At 37.7% G+C, this 14,978-nt stretch overlaps 1 long non-coding RNA gene across 1 annotated transcript in view; it reads right to left on the bottom strand.

Annotated features, from left to right (window-relative positions):
- Positions 1-10,659: 10,659 nt before the first annotated feature.
- LOC129035680 (uncharacterized) overlaps positions 10,660-14,978 on the bottom strand; it is a 30,094-nt gene continuing 25,775 nt past the window's right edge. The window contains exon 3 of the long non-coding RNA XR_008502279.1: positions 10,660-12,243. This is a non-coding gene — a long non-coding RNA (uncharacterized LOC129035680). The remainder of the gene's footprint in view (positions 12,244-14,978) is intronic.

The following is a 14,978-nucleotide window of genomic DNA, read 5'->3' as shown; positions in this document are numbered from 1 at the left end:
CTTTTAGATTCTAAATTCTGAAACATAGCTTGGTGAGCGCTGGGCTAATCAACTTTTCTTTAAGAGGAGGAACCTAAGACAAAGGAAGGGAGTCACATGTCGTGAGGTGACAGTGCATGGGGAACACAAGAGTAGGGATCCACTGGGCATTTCATGTCAGATTCTAATTCACCTTTGAGTGCCACTGAAGCTTAAAGTCATGTAAATCCACTGGGAGAAGTGATGGCATGAAATGGGAAATGAAATCACAAAACAGGACCCAAGACTACAGAGAACAATTTTTCTTGTTTTCACCATGTAAAAAGCCAGATGCCTGAAGAATCTTTGGGCTGCATAAATGGCATTAGCTAGGATTAAAGGGAGCATCCCAGGGCAAACTAACTTACCTAGATGAGCTGAAGGAAAAGAAGTTGCAAAAAAAGAAGGTCTGTGAACAGTTGGGTTTGGAAATCACACTGGGGAGACAGTAAGATTGATTTGTTGTTGTTGTTTATTTTGTTAGCTATAGCAATCAGTATGCCTGTAAGCCTTTAAGGAAACCATATGTTTACCTTAAAGTATAAGGCTTCTCTTTTGTACTTGGAAAAAAATGTGGATTCTTATCTAACTGGACTCATGAAACTAGTATGGCCGGCAAATTCTAGTTTGTGCTAACAATCAACTAGCTTAGAGGACCCCTATTTCTCTTTCAACTGATGGAGTATAAAGAAAAAGGTACTTAGCAACTCATGACATGTCAGATAATAAAACTGAATTGCTCAATTGGAATTTTCATCTATCACATCATTATCTTGGGATCATGCAACTGTGTGATTTGTTTCTTTACCTTTGCCTTTTCCTGCTTGCTTGCTTCATTCTGCTTTTTTGTGCTGGGTACCACGCCAGAGCTTGGGATACAAAGATGAATAAAACATGAGCTTCAAGGATCTCTCAGTCAAGTGGGGGAAATAGACATTTTCAAATACTCACAGTACAATGGGGTAAGTGCAGAGAGACCACACAGGAGGAAGTGATTTCTTCTTTCTTTTGCATTCAAAGAAAACTTCTCAGAAAAAGGACCTTTTAGTTGTCTGTTAAAAGAGGAGTAAGAGTTTCACATTTATTAAAAAAAAAAAAAAAAAAAAAAAGGAGAATTATAGCTTCTGCAGAGAGAAAAGTGTACCAAGGGCAAGAAGAAGCTTCGTCTTACTGGAGCTGAGTGTGAATGCTTATTGAAACTTTTCTCATTATGGTACATTTAAGGAATCCTACCAAGAAGCAGGCACTATTACAGAGAAACACAAAGATAAATGCAGGCCTACTCTTTGGCCTAGAGTTCATACTTTGGACAGATAGCAGTCATGTGTGCACATATGGTACAGAATAAACAGTGTACCTCTAGAGGGATAAAAGAGTTGTCACGGGAACAGATATGCGGAGTGACAAACTTGGCCTTACAAAGGGAGAGAAAGTTTTACAGAGAGTTACCCATGACCTGTGAGGAGTTTATTAGGAAGGGAAAATGTAGATGGTGACCTTCCAAGCAGGTGGAGCATCATGTGGCAACAAGCTTGGGGTTGGGGCAGCCCATGGCTTCATAAGGGAACGTGAAAAAATCATTAAGAATTTCAAAACACGGACAGCAGAGCATTAAGCTAAGCAATAACCCTTCTAAGTATGAGGGCCTGTGAGACAAAGTCACTCTGCCTACGGATGGATGTGCATGAAGTTTGCCTCTGCTGTTTTTATGTCTCAGAGTCTTTTGTTCAAATCTGCGTGAAGATCATTAGAAGCATGACTGCAAGGATGTTATTTTTCTGCAAAATAAAACTCTTATGTTGGAAAACTTTCAACTAAATAAGGCTTTATTGCTACCAAAACCAGTCTAAGTAAACTTTATTAAAACTCAGTGCAATAAGCAATAGTGAAACAAAAGGAAATAAGAGCAACCAGAGAGAATTTTAAAGGAACCAGGAGACTAAAATCCCAAGTAGACTAACTCCTGTTGAGCAAAGTAGTTGTCTAAGATCAGAGGCAGCAAAGAACTCCTTGAGTTCCAGAATTCCCTCATTATAATTGAAAAACACTTTAGACTTTCCCGAAATCATTGATTTTTTTTTCCCAAACAGGGTTTGAAAATAGAATGCAAGATAAACAGAAATATCATGAAAAATTGTCTAGGAATTAGAAACATAAAACCTTTTATGTTTCAGAAATAAAGGCCATAAAAACAAAATATCTATATTTAACTGCTCCTGTGGATGGTAATGAGATATTTGTAGAAGAGAAAAAGCTTATAAGGCATCTGTGCGCTGCCTTGTTTAGATCAGGTTAGATTACAATGTAATGACTAACCAACTGCAAGATTTATGGTTAAACAAAATTTCATCTTATTTATGTGTGTGTTCTCTTTATTGCTCTGCAAAATTTCTGCTTCTTAGCATTGAATACGGACTGAACTCTCATCTACTTAACATTCAGGAAAGCAGGGTCATTTTTTCTTAAGGGATCAAGCGTACCAATTGAAATAAATTACTGAAGTAAAGTAGTTGTGGGGGTCTCAGAAGAGGTTCCAGTCTTCCCACTCAACAACCTAGGAGATGTGCTCATTAGCTAAGCCTTGGGACCTCTGCCCAGACCTCAGTTTCTCTTGGTTTCTTCTGAGTCTATGACCTCCCCTTCCTGTAAGCATGTGTCCTGTTGGGATCCACCTCCACATCAAGGCCTACCACAACTCCTGTGCAAATCCTTAAGAATGAAACAGCAGCCTGAGCCTTCCATTCAATGGCATTTAGAACACCATGTAGGAGTTGAGAAGATGGTAGTTATGTTATTAGAGCAATGATTAATAATAATTGTCATTTACTGAAAAGCCACAGTTGATTGCCAGAGGGTTTAGCATTTTGCATGGATTATGTATTTCATTTACTCATCACAACAACTCTATGGGGTAGGTACTATTTTAGCCCCATTTTAAAATGAGGAAACTGAGGCCTAGAGGAGCCAAACCCTTTCCCAAGGCCATTCAATTTGTTTATGTCAGAGCCAGGATTAAAACCCAGACAGGTAAACTACAGAGGTTGTGTGATTAGCCACTGGGTCAATGTTTCCCAAACTTTGGTCAGTTTCATACCACTGTGAATGTCTTTATTCATTTCCTTAAAATTCTATTTTTATTAAATTATTTGAAATAAATAAGATGTTTAAAAAGATGTAGCTACCATAAAGTTACCTGAAGTTTTTATATAGTAGTTAAACATTTTTAATGTTTAATAATAACAGATTTATTAGATTTTACTATGCTAGAAAAGAAAACTTTGCAATCATTACAGATGAACATATATATATTAATACCTTCAGTTTATATGTTCAGGGTCTTTAAAAAGACATTAATCTATTGAATCCAGTTATATATCTTTCTTACAACATTAAAGTTAATATTAATATATGGAAATGTAAGTTGTTTACCACATAACTTCTAAGATCATCTTGAACGCCACTCAACTTCATTTGACAAACATTTATTAGGTCTCTGCTAATGTGCCAGGCATGGCATATAGCAAGAAAATAAGAAATGCAAAAACCTTTGGAGAAAGACATGATTATTGAAGAATAGAACACTCTGCTGATGTCCCATAAGGAGCCCAAGGAGACAGTTATTCTAGAAGAGCACAGCTGGGTTGGAGTGGACAGATTTGATAGGAACAAAGGAGGCATTGTCCCATTTTATGTTATGAATAGTTGGGTGCTCTCAAGACAGGACACCAGAAACAAAGAATAGGACACAGCCCTACTGTAAGTGACCTGCAACTGAGAGAAGGTAGGACTCAGCTCACTGGTGGAGCGTACTGGTTCTCCTCAGGTATCCATCCCCCCTGGTTTCTGGATGTGCAGTCAGAACCAGAATAGAGCTCAGCTTTTCAAAAAAGCAAAATGCCCAAAGGAACAAGTGTGTGGAAAGGCCTAAGATCTTTCCACCTAGGCAGAGAGCAAATGAAATTGATTAGCCATTTTCCTGTCACCTCTGCAGGGTTCTTACCTAGCCTGGATTTCTACCTCCTAATCATCTGTGAAAGAAGCACAACAGCCAGGAAGCACAGAGATAAACATTAACAACCACTGAAATGAAATCTTACTGGAATGGACGCTCCCTGTGGACAGGAACTTGCTGTATCTTGATGCCTGGAACATCCCATGGCATAGGGTCGATGCTCAATAGCTATTTGTTGAATTAATAGATAAATTAGAATAGGTACCTTCCTTCCTTTGTAACAGTAAGTTGAAGAGGTAAACAAGTGATGTGAGTCAAAGATTCACTCATGTATTGTGGAGTTTAGACTTTTCCAGTATCCCCTGAAGAAATACCCCTGCCCTAAGAGATGTGATATTCAATCTAGTTTTATAATGATGCAAGTTACTACACTTTCCCAGAATACCTTATCTCCCCAAATCCTTCTACCATAAAAAATTCAAAATTTATTGGGAATTTACTGCTCTGAGTGAATCATATATATTATTTAAATATTTTAAAACTTACAACCCGGGAGGCAGGTACTACATTATCACAACTTTACAAAAAAAAAAAAAAGAAAACATTTGGTTACAAAAAGTTTTCAAAACATGCAGCTTGTGAGTGTTAGAAACAAGAGTCAAACCCAGGCAATCCATGTTCTTAACCACTGTTTTATTGCCCTCCCAATGCTCTCAACACCAGCTCTAACCCCCGTGCAAAATTGCAAGATACCGGCACCCACCTTCAGGGCTTCATCCTCTCTTCTCTGTGACCATTCATCCATTTCAGCCTTGAATACCACCCTCACTGCTTTGTCTAGAAACAGCATGTGATGGTTAATTTTATGTGTCAACTTGACTGAGCCACGAAGTGCCCAGACATTGGTTAAAGATTATTTCTGGATATGTCTGTGGGTGTTTCTGGATGAGATTACCATTCAAATCAGTAGACTTGAGTAAAGTAGATTGCCCTTCTCAATGGGAGCTGGCCTCCTCCAATATGTTGAAGACTTAAATAGAATAAAAGGCCTCACTGTCTTTGACCTGGGCTATTGGTCGTCTCCTGCCTTCAGACTTAGGCTAAGACTGAAACTACATCATCAGCTTTACTAGGTCTTAGCCTCTTTAATTGTGTGAGTCCATTCCTCCGTTCCTTATAATAAATGTATTTATATATATATAAATAAACAAACACACACACACACATCCTATTGGTTCTGTTTCTCTGGAAAACACTACATAGCCCCACCACCCTATTCTTATTTCTAAATAGGAAGATAGGTCTTTTATCAAAGCATACATTTACTAGGGCGTGATTCCGAGGTTAACTGCCATGCATCTGTTGATGAGTAGAAAGAAAATGGATCATTTTTTAGGTTAATAATTTATATTCCCTCTTTCTCCTCCCATCTCATTTGAATGAGAGTGATGTCAAGTCTTGAGTAGTGCACCAAGATGGAAACAGTATGTGTGGAATAAACTAGACCTCTGCAGTTAGACCCAGTCAATTGGGGCTAACTCCATGTCTATCAGAACCCATCTTGTTCACTTCCTCTTGTGCTTGTCCATGATGGTTTCTCACGTCAAACTCTATGCTCAGCTCTAACGTGGTTCATCCTGTGTCTTGGATACCATCCTAGTGGTCTTTTTACCTCCCTTAGTTTGTCAGCCAAGAAGATGGCTTTCCTTTTTGGGTCTGATCTCTGTTCCTGGCACCTGATTAGTTTAACAATTTGGCTTAAGGAGCTCTCCAGGAGCTGATACATTAAGGCCTCACCCCCCAATTCCCTTCATAAGTCAATGTTTTGACTAATTAGCTGCGATCGTGATGCCTTTTCCCTATCTCAGGTTCTACAATTCTACACACTGAGGGACAACTATTAAAAAGTTACTGATTTTTCACTTTATTATTTGTACAATCAGAAGCAGCAATGAGTCAATGAAAAGGTCATTGAGATTAAAATCAAAAGAACTAAATTTGAATCTCTACTTTATTACATTAAGTCCTTTAGATTCAGTCATCTCATCAATGTAAATGATAATAAAGCCTCACTCACTGATGTTTTAAGGTTTCATTAAGATAATGTGCATGAAAGTGTGTGTTACTAATTATAAACTACAAAAAAAAGTCAAATGCGTTTTTATTATTGTCAGCTTCATCCTGTACTGAGATTTTCTAAACATCATTGGAACTAAAAGAGAGGATCAATTCAAAGCAATACACATTTCCTGGTTGCCTGCTTCTATGCCAGACTTTGTGTCTGCTGCGGGGCACAATGGGCACACAAGGAGCTCACAGCTTGGGTTGGCACCAGAGATGGTAAATAACCCCAGTTAAGATTTGGAAATACCTCGTACCCAGTAGGTATTTTTTCAAAAAGAAAGAAAGAAAAAAGACTTAGAAATACCAAATTACGCCTGAAGATTAGTGAAGACTCATTTGTCATTTGGAAAAGCAAGCCAGGCATGAGTCTCACCAAACAAAAGTCTTTTAAATACCTGTATATCACCTTTAAAAACAAGTGCTTCCTGGAGTGATGTCTGGTATGTCTTCATTAACTAGATTCGATTTGTAGTAAGCCCTCTAGAGGTCAGTTGACATTATCGTCTGCATTTTCTCCTAGGAGCCATTAGTTCTTGCTTTAAGTAGTAACTAATTTCCAGGTGTGGACTGCTAGATCTCAGAGAATTCAGTACTCAATATCAGCTTTTAAAAAGAAAAGTAATATTAAAATGGTAAAAATATTAATTTACTTGAACTTCATTTATATTTTCAGAAAAATGAAAACCTTGGAAGCAAAATTTGAAGAAGCATAATACTCTCGTATTCTCTGGTATGTTTATTCCCAACTTGCAGCTATCTTCATTCTTTGTTTAACCGAATTCTTCTTTTCTCCTCTTACTACTTAGCAGAAACATATTCTTATGAACTTTGAAGTTTGTAAAGAATACTGTCTGTTAAATGTTTGCTCAGGTTCTTGATTAACCCTTACATGTTTACTTTCTTTTATCTTTCAGAAAAAATAAAAAAAAAACTTTTAGGCTTCAGAAAATAATGAGCTATTTTAATGCCTCATAAATTCTAGTGCTCCACCTTATCTTTATTTTGTGACAGGTATAATTTTTGCACAAGAAAGTAGTTTTTTAAGTTCCCTCCTCTATCATTATCTATGGGCCATATAGTTAAACTGGCAGTTGATCCTGGGCCATCTTTTGATAGTTGTATCTTGGATATATTTTTTTAAAAAAGTGTAAGAATCAAACTTAATATTACTCTTTTTGAGGTCGATCAGGATTTATACATGATAAAAAGTCAGTGAATGGCTGGTGATTGAGTTGAAATAATTCTAGGTTTCCAGCTTCTCTTCCCACCTTAAGCATCTGAAAGAAAGAAAAAGGTTTTAGAATTTGCTTGTGCACAAGAATAGATTCTCAGTGATAGCCATAGATTTTCTCTGACCTTGATGGCCTTGAAGCTGTTTAGTAATTATATCTAGATTGGAATAATGAATGTTGAAGCTGTTTAGTAATTATATCTAGATTGGAATAATGAATGTTGAAGCTGTTTAGTAATTATATCTAGATTGGAATACTGGACGTTTGAACTACAAATGATAGATAGACTTGATATCCTTGTCAGTTCTGGGTATAATTTTTAAATATCACTTGTCTCAGGAAGAGGGAAAGAATATAAAGACACTGGGACAGAAACCCAAAGTCCATGTGAGAAAGAAAGGAGTTGCTGAAATGGAATGAGGGAAGAGGCAGAGGCTTGCCATTTATGCTAGCTACCTTGATGGAATAATCAGATCATTACTTGATTTTGTCTTTTTATTTTCTGGAAGATTTTCTCTTTCTTCCCTCTCTTCCTCCATTTCTTTCTGTATACCTGTTTTGGAAGAATTTTCACTCCCCTGAACACTTTGGTTTCCAAAAGAAGGGACATATACCAGACAAAGAGGGTTGACCTCTTTTAGCTCTCACTGCTTCCCGGGTATATTCATCAGGGTTCTCTAGAGAAAAAGAACCTTCTTTAAGCTTCTCCAGAGAAACATAGATTTCTCTTATAAATATATTATCATAGGTAGCAACAAGCTGGAGCCTGTGGCATGGGCAGTAAAGGAATTTACCAAGACAGTTGTAGGTAAAAAAAAACAAAAAGACAGATTTTTTTTTGGAGAAATTATGAAAATACATTGCAAGGGCCAGGTATGATGGCTCACATCTGTAATCCCAGCACTTTGGGAGGCCAAGGTGGCCGGATCACGTTAGGTCAGGAGTTCAAGGCCAGCCTGGTCAACATGGTGAAGCCTCATCTCTACTAAAAATAAATAAATAAATAAATAAATAAATAAATATACACACACAAAATTTGACCAGGTGTGGTGATGGGCACCTGTAAGTCCAGTTACTTGGGAGGCTGAGGTAGGAGAAGCGCTTGGACCCAGGAGGCAAAGGTTGCAGTGAGACAAGATCACGCCATTGCACTCCAGCCTGGGTGACAGAGCAAGACTCTATCTCAAAAATAAAAATAAAAAAATATAGAAAATATGTTGCAAGGATGCAAGGGGCAGGCTAGCAAGAGAGGAAAGAGAGGAGCTGACTGCAAGGAGACAAAGGCTTGCTGGGAATTTTATAGGATGGTGCTTGTGCTGGAGAGGGCTACATGCAGTACTGATAATGTCAAAGTTGCAGTGAGCTAACTTGTATTTTTCTATCAGCCGAGGGTCTGGTGATAAGTCAGGTGCAGGATGATTGTGAGTTATTTGTGCAGGAGGGCTCTGAGTCCTGGACCATGAAAAAGGCAGATTTATATCTTATCTCCATTTTCTTTTTGCTTTCCTGTGATCCCACGAGCCTGAATCCTTTTTGTTATTAGTACTCCACATGTATCTATAAGATAATATTTTATTAAATATAACTGTAAGAGAAGATTTATTATAGGAATTGACTTGCAAGATTATGAAGGCTAAGAATTCCATGATCTGCTATCTGCAAGTTCGGGAAACATGAAAGCCAGTGGTATAATTCAGTCTGAGTCTGAAGGCCCAAGAACCAGGAGCACTGAGGTGTGAGAGCAGAAGAAGATAGATATCTCAGCTCAGAGAGAGAGAGTGAATTTATGATATTTAGGCCCTCAAGAAATTGAATGATGCCCACCCACATTGGGAAGAGTGATCTTTTTTACTCAGTCTACTGATTCAAATGCTAACATTTTCCAGAAACACCTGCACAGATGTACCCAGAAATAATGTTTCATCAGCTTTCTGGGCATCCCTTAGCCCAGTCAAGTTGACACATAAAATTAGCCATTACACCAGCAGAAGAGAAGTAGTTTATATAAGAAGTGAACATGTGAGAAGTAATTAAAAAGGATCAGCTCAGCTCTTTCCAGGAGGAGCCTGTGGCTGCCTATCTGTGGCAATGGCTAGGTTTATAAGTCTGTGTAATTTGGGGGTAAAATATAAGCAAGTCTACTTGATTATAAACCTGAAGTCATATTCTACCCCAGATTTTCTCCTGCATCTTACCCTCAATGGTTCTTGGGAGTATTACTTACAGCTACCTGAAATTTCCTTCCGTGTCCTTTTGATTTGAGGTGGATTTCAAAATTACATATAAAACAAATAAGATAAACTAGTAAGTAGAAAAACAGAAGAGAAGGATAAAAAGTTAGAAAAAAATAGAATAAAGCGAGTTTATTTTTATTTTTTTATTTTTTTATTGTTTATTTTTTTAATATATATATTTTTTATTATACTTTAAGTTCTAGGGTACATGTGCACAACATGAAAGCTTGTTACATATGTATACTTGTGCCATGTTGGTGTGCTGCACCCATTAACTTGTCAGTTACATTAGGTATATCTCCTAATGCTGTCCCTCTCCCCTCCTCCCACCCCACAACAGGCCCCAGTGTGTGATGTTCCCCTTCCTGTGTCCAAGTGTTCTCATTGTTCAATTCCCACCTATGAGTGAGAACATGCGCTGTTTGGTTTTTTGTCCTTGTGATAGTTTGCTGAGAATGATGGTTTCCAGCTTCATCCATGTCCCTGCAAAGGACATGAACTCATCCTTTTTTATTGCTGCATAGTATTCCATGGTATATATGTGCCACATTTTCTTAATCCAGTCTGTCATTGTTGGACATTTGGGTTGGTTCCAAGTCTTTGCTATTGTGAATAGTGCTGCAATAAACATACATGTGCATGTGTCTTTATAGCAGCATGATTTTTAATCCTTTGGGTATATACCCAATAATGGGATGGCTGGGTCAAATGGTATTTCTAGTTCTAGATCCCTGAGGAATCGCCACACTGTCTTCCACAATGGTGCGAGTTGATTCTTTATTCATTCATTTGACACGTGCTTTTTGCTACTCCACTGTGTCAGCTTCCATTCTATGTTGGGCTGTGTAACAAAAGACAGACAAGGTTCCTTCATCTGGACTTTCACATACACAGGACCATGAGATCCTACACTTTCTTGTAGAGGTAAGAGGCAAAATGTGTACTGATCTTAAAATAACAGTCCAAGAAATGAAAAATCATGATCAATAAACGTGATGTGTGGAAATTTTTGCCTACTCAAAGAACAGTTGAACAACTATGTGAGGTTCATTTCCACTCTTCCACTAGGACACTGAACTTTGAATAAATTTAACTGCAGTCACAGAGAAGTACAACTATTTATTTTCAGTACTAATGAGCTTCACACAACTTTTTCTACTTATCTACCTGCCTTATTCACTTTCCCCATTAAAAAAAATAACTAAAATCTGTGACAGTTTTGACACAATGAACAGTAAAACCCTAAAGCAAATACTGCACTTTGGCTTGTTTTTAATATCTATTAAAATGCATCCCTTGCTTCTTTTTTCTTCCATTTCCTGCCATGTCTTTTGTTGATTTTTAAAGGTGCTTTTTATTAATTTATTTATCACTTATGCATCCTGGACCCTTACAAAATGGTACCAACTGATGTAAGACGGTTATTTAACTTTTCAGAACACATTGGGGGCTTAGCATTTCATCTCTTCATCTAATTTCTGACTTGTCATTAAAACTGATTCTGAACAACTACTTCTGACTCCCAACAATCTTCAGCATTTGACATTGTAAATATTTCTGCCTTGTGTAATTTAAACCTCACGAGAGGCTAGAGATGAAATGTGGTCACTGACTTTTCGCAACTTAGAAAAAAAGAAGAAAGATGTTTAGATTAAATAAAATGCTATGTTCACCCTGTTGGAGCCATAGCAGCTAAAACAACATTCCAGATAAAAGAGTAAAACAGTCTCTGAAACCCAGGTTGCTTTTCCACTCTAGGATGTCATACTTTCATGACAACACCTGGACATAGTTCACAGTGATGGTCTATGATTCTGATAATGGCTTCTAAGTGGTTTCCTAATAGGAAACCAAGCCAATTTTCTTTTGTCTAGTCTGTGATTAAGGAAACTAAAACTGAAGTATAATACACAAATCTTCCTCATATTAAAAACAAAGAACATCAACAATAAGAAAAAACAGAATCGCAGCTCAGAGGGAGTGGTAAAGCCAAAAACACAACTGTGTTGCAACATCTGGAGAATCCAGACATTCTCAATAGTTGGCAATGAGAAAGCTCAGATGGAAGTCACCATTAGAAGTTCTTCAGCAGTGATGATCAGAAGCCTTGGCAGTTCAACAAATTCATGGGACTTTACCACAAATCTGCATTGTTTTTTCTCATTGGTAGCTCTCTTGATCTAAAATCTTCATGAAATTTTGCTCTTTAACATCAAAAGTATTCAGTTAGCTATTTAAACTATTGGATTTTGTAGCAGTAATGCAAAAACAGGCTAAATAAACCTAATGAATTTTGTTCTTAGAGGCCTAATATTAGTCACTGACTAATTTTAAACAATTCAATAAGAATACAATTATTGAAATGTGGTATATTCTGTGAAGCACCATCTCTGTGTTAACCCCAAACTTGTATCATTGAAAGTGGTTCAAAATTTCCATTTCAGTCATTTCCAAAGGGAATACCTTCCACAGAGCCCAATAGACCCAATATTACAGAATCTGTTCACATAGTTACTAGTTATTGGATGTCTCTAGGATGTTTTTATCAATTTCCAAAATTCTTATGCTGTGCCATCTTCTTGGCTACTGTCTTTTGCTTCTGGTTGAATCAGGCCTTCTGGAAACTCAGCCTCAAAGATAGAGCAGATGCTAAATGACTGAGATAAACCCATAGAGTTGGAATCTAAAGGCAGACACAAAAACATAAGGTATGATTCATGCCCATCAAACCTATGAATTGTTTCTGAAATTAGGTTTTCATTTCCACTGAATAGCTCTACAATTCTTTGACAGCTGTGATTCCATTGACTTCAGGGTAGTTTAGCAATGGGAATTGGCCATAGTCTCAAGTCACCATCTGTTCAATCCTCATGTCCAGCTTTCTCCTGAGTGGCTTTACTTTCTGAAACCAATCAGCAGAATTGAAATATATGCTATCTTTTTACAGCATCAAGTTTGGTGAATCCATATCTCTGCCATGGCAGTCTAAAATTATAATTGAGGGTTTAAAGATGTGGGTTGTTTAGTCATCTGATTTACCAAACTCCTTAATCTGAAAAAGCAGATGAAAGAACCTCTTTCAAATTTTTTCCTGACTCAATCATCCACCTATATTAAATAAACAAATTTATATTTCAAGTTTTTTAAAGTAAGTAGTACTAAGTATGCAGAAAATGTACAGCCTTTATCACCTCCTCAATTAAAATGCACAATAAACTAGTTTTTACAAAATTCAGAGCCCTAACTCTCTTGATGCTTGGAATAATTGAAACCAAGTTCACCAATGTACTCTTGTGACTCACATTTATTACATAACTCTTCTTTTATTCCTTTATCATAGGTCTTCCTATAATAATTGAATTCTGCTTTTAGTGCAGACCAAAATGCTTTAATTTCTTATGGGAAGGTAGGTTCACACATTCTATGTCAGTAGATAGTGTTTATGTTTTGTAGCATCCTCAAGGTAAATGCATTTGGCCTTATGTTGATTGTCCCTGTGAGGTGGTCAGACAAGTGACTAGGGAAGAGCTGGTGTCATAGTGCGTTTTGGGCTGCCATAATAGATGACTGGGGACTGCATAACTTTATATAGAAAAAGGATTTATCTATCACAGTTCTGGAGTCTGGAAAGACCAAGATCAAGGCACCAGCATCTGTGGTGTCTGGTGTCTGGTGAGAGCCTTCTTGCTGCATGCTTACATGGCAAGTAAAAAGACAAGCAGAGACCAACATTATGTCTTCATATGGCAGAAGAGTAGAAGAGAGTGAACCCACTCCCATGAACACTTTCTCTATAGTGGCAATATCTATTCATGAGGAAGGAGATCTCATGACCTAAACACTTATTAGGACCCAACTCCCAATGCTGTTGCATTGGGAATAAGTTTCCAACACATATGTTTTGGGGGAAATTCAGACCATAGCAGCTGGCTATCGGAACTGGGGTTCTTGTGAATGCCCTTGACGCTTTGGTATCTGATTTTAAACTATGAGGTCTGCTACTTTATAGAGCTGCAGATGGGACCCCAGGGGAGCTAAATCAAAGCCATTCACAAGTGGTTTCCTCCAGAGGTCCCTCCTTGTTTCTGCAGCTCCTTCTTTTTATCAATACCTGCTAGCCTGGCTTGTCAACCTACTTTTGGATTTGGATAACTGTTTCTATATACCCCCTGCGTTTGTATTCAGTAACTCACTTGCCAGTGATTCTTCACTCTATTTTTCCCACTTGTTTTTGGTCACTTTATGTATATTGTGCTTTGGTGAACTGCTTAAAATCTCATTGTAACTGAAACTGGCCAGGATCCCATTTGGAACCTTGCTGTTCCTGCATGCTTGTGGTTACCCAAAGGGCCATTGTTTTACCCAGGAGGGGCCGTGAGAGTCCTGACAGTGTCATGGGGAAGGGATTGAGCTGGGGTGGGAGTGAGATGCAGATGGTTTCTAGCCGTGTTCACTTCCCACTAAGGAAAAGCAGGCTTGTTTGTTTGTTTGCTTATTTATTAGTTTTTATTCTACTTGTGTCTGAGAAGTCAATATCTGAACAAACACTGTGAAGTTAAATTCAGACTGTTTTCTGTCTGGTGTTAAACCAAAACACTTCTCTTTGTGCTCCCTAAAATAATGCAACATATTAGGATAATGAGGTTAAAAAACAAGCCTTTAGAGTCAGACAGGCCTAAGCCCAACCTATCCCATCCCTTTCACTACTCCTCTGAGGCCATGAATGCTTAACCTAGGTCCTTAGCCCCTCTGTGTCAGTTCCTGTCTACAAAATGGGGATAAAAGTAGCACCTACCTCAAAAAGTGTTATGAACGTTATATGTAAAATCACATACAATGTGTCAAGCCAAGTACATGGAATACTTATGATGATAACAACATACCACATTCTGTTGACCAGGTTTTATTCTCTAACACTTTACATAGATTTGCTCACTTAATCCTCATAGGTGCTATCTTTGTCTTTACTTTATAGATGAAGAAGCTGAGGTTAAGAAAGATTAATATATCTTACTCAAGATCACAAGGCCAGCAAGGAAACGGGCTGGGGTTTGACACCAGATCTCTTTTATTCTATAGCTTCTGTTCTAAAGATAGTGCTTTAGAACAGAAAAGTAAGGCATCCTGTAGATCTTTCTATTAAGTGGTGAAGTGAAGGCAGACCTCTAGTGAGAAATTGAATCTGGAAGCCAATTTTCAGATAAGTGTGCTATACAGTGTACCAGGAGGAGAGTGCGAAAGTTATTGGTGAGATATTTGAATTCTCAAAAGCAGTCTTCCATTGCTATCAGTGTCCTTGATGCTTTGTGTGATTTTTTGCATTGATGAAACAGGTATTGGGTGTCTACTCAGTACCAGGTGGTGTAAAGTACCATTGATACCAATAGAAATAATTGTTACCCCAACCTTCACCTTCTT

Source organism: Pongo pygmaeus, chromosome 3 (genome assembly GCF_028885625.2).
Source record: "Pongo pygmaeus isolate AG05252 chromosome 3, NHGRI_mPonPyg2-v2.0_pri, whole genome shotgun sequence".
NCBI classification, from domain to species: Eukaryota; Metazoa; Chordata; class Mammalia; order Primates; family Hominidae; genus Pongo; species Pongo pygmaeus.
The sequence above is the reverse complement of the archived record's forward strand: the minus strand, read 5'-3'. Positions and strand labels throughout refer to the sequence as shown.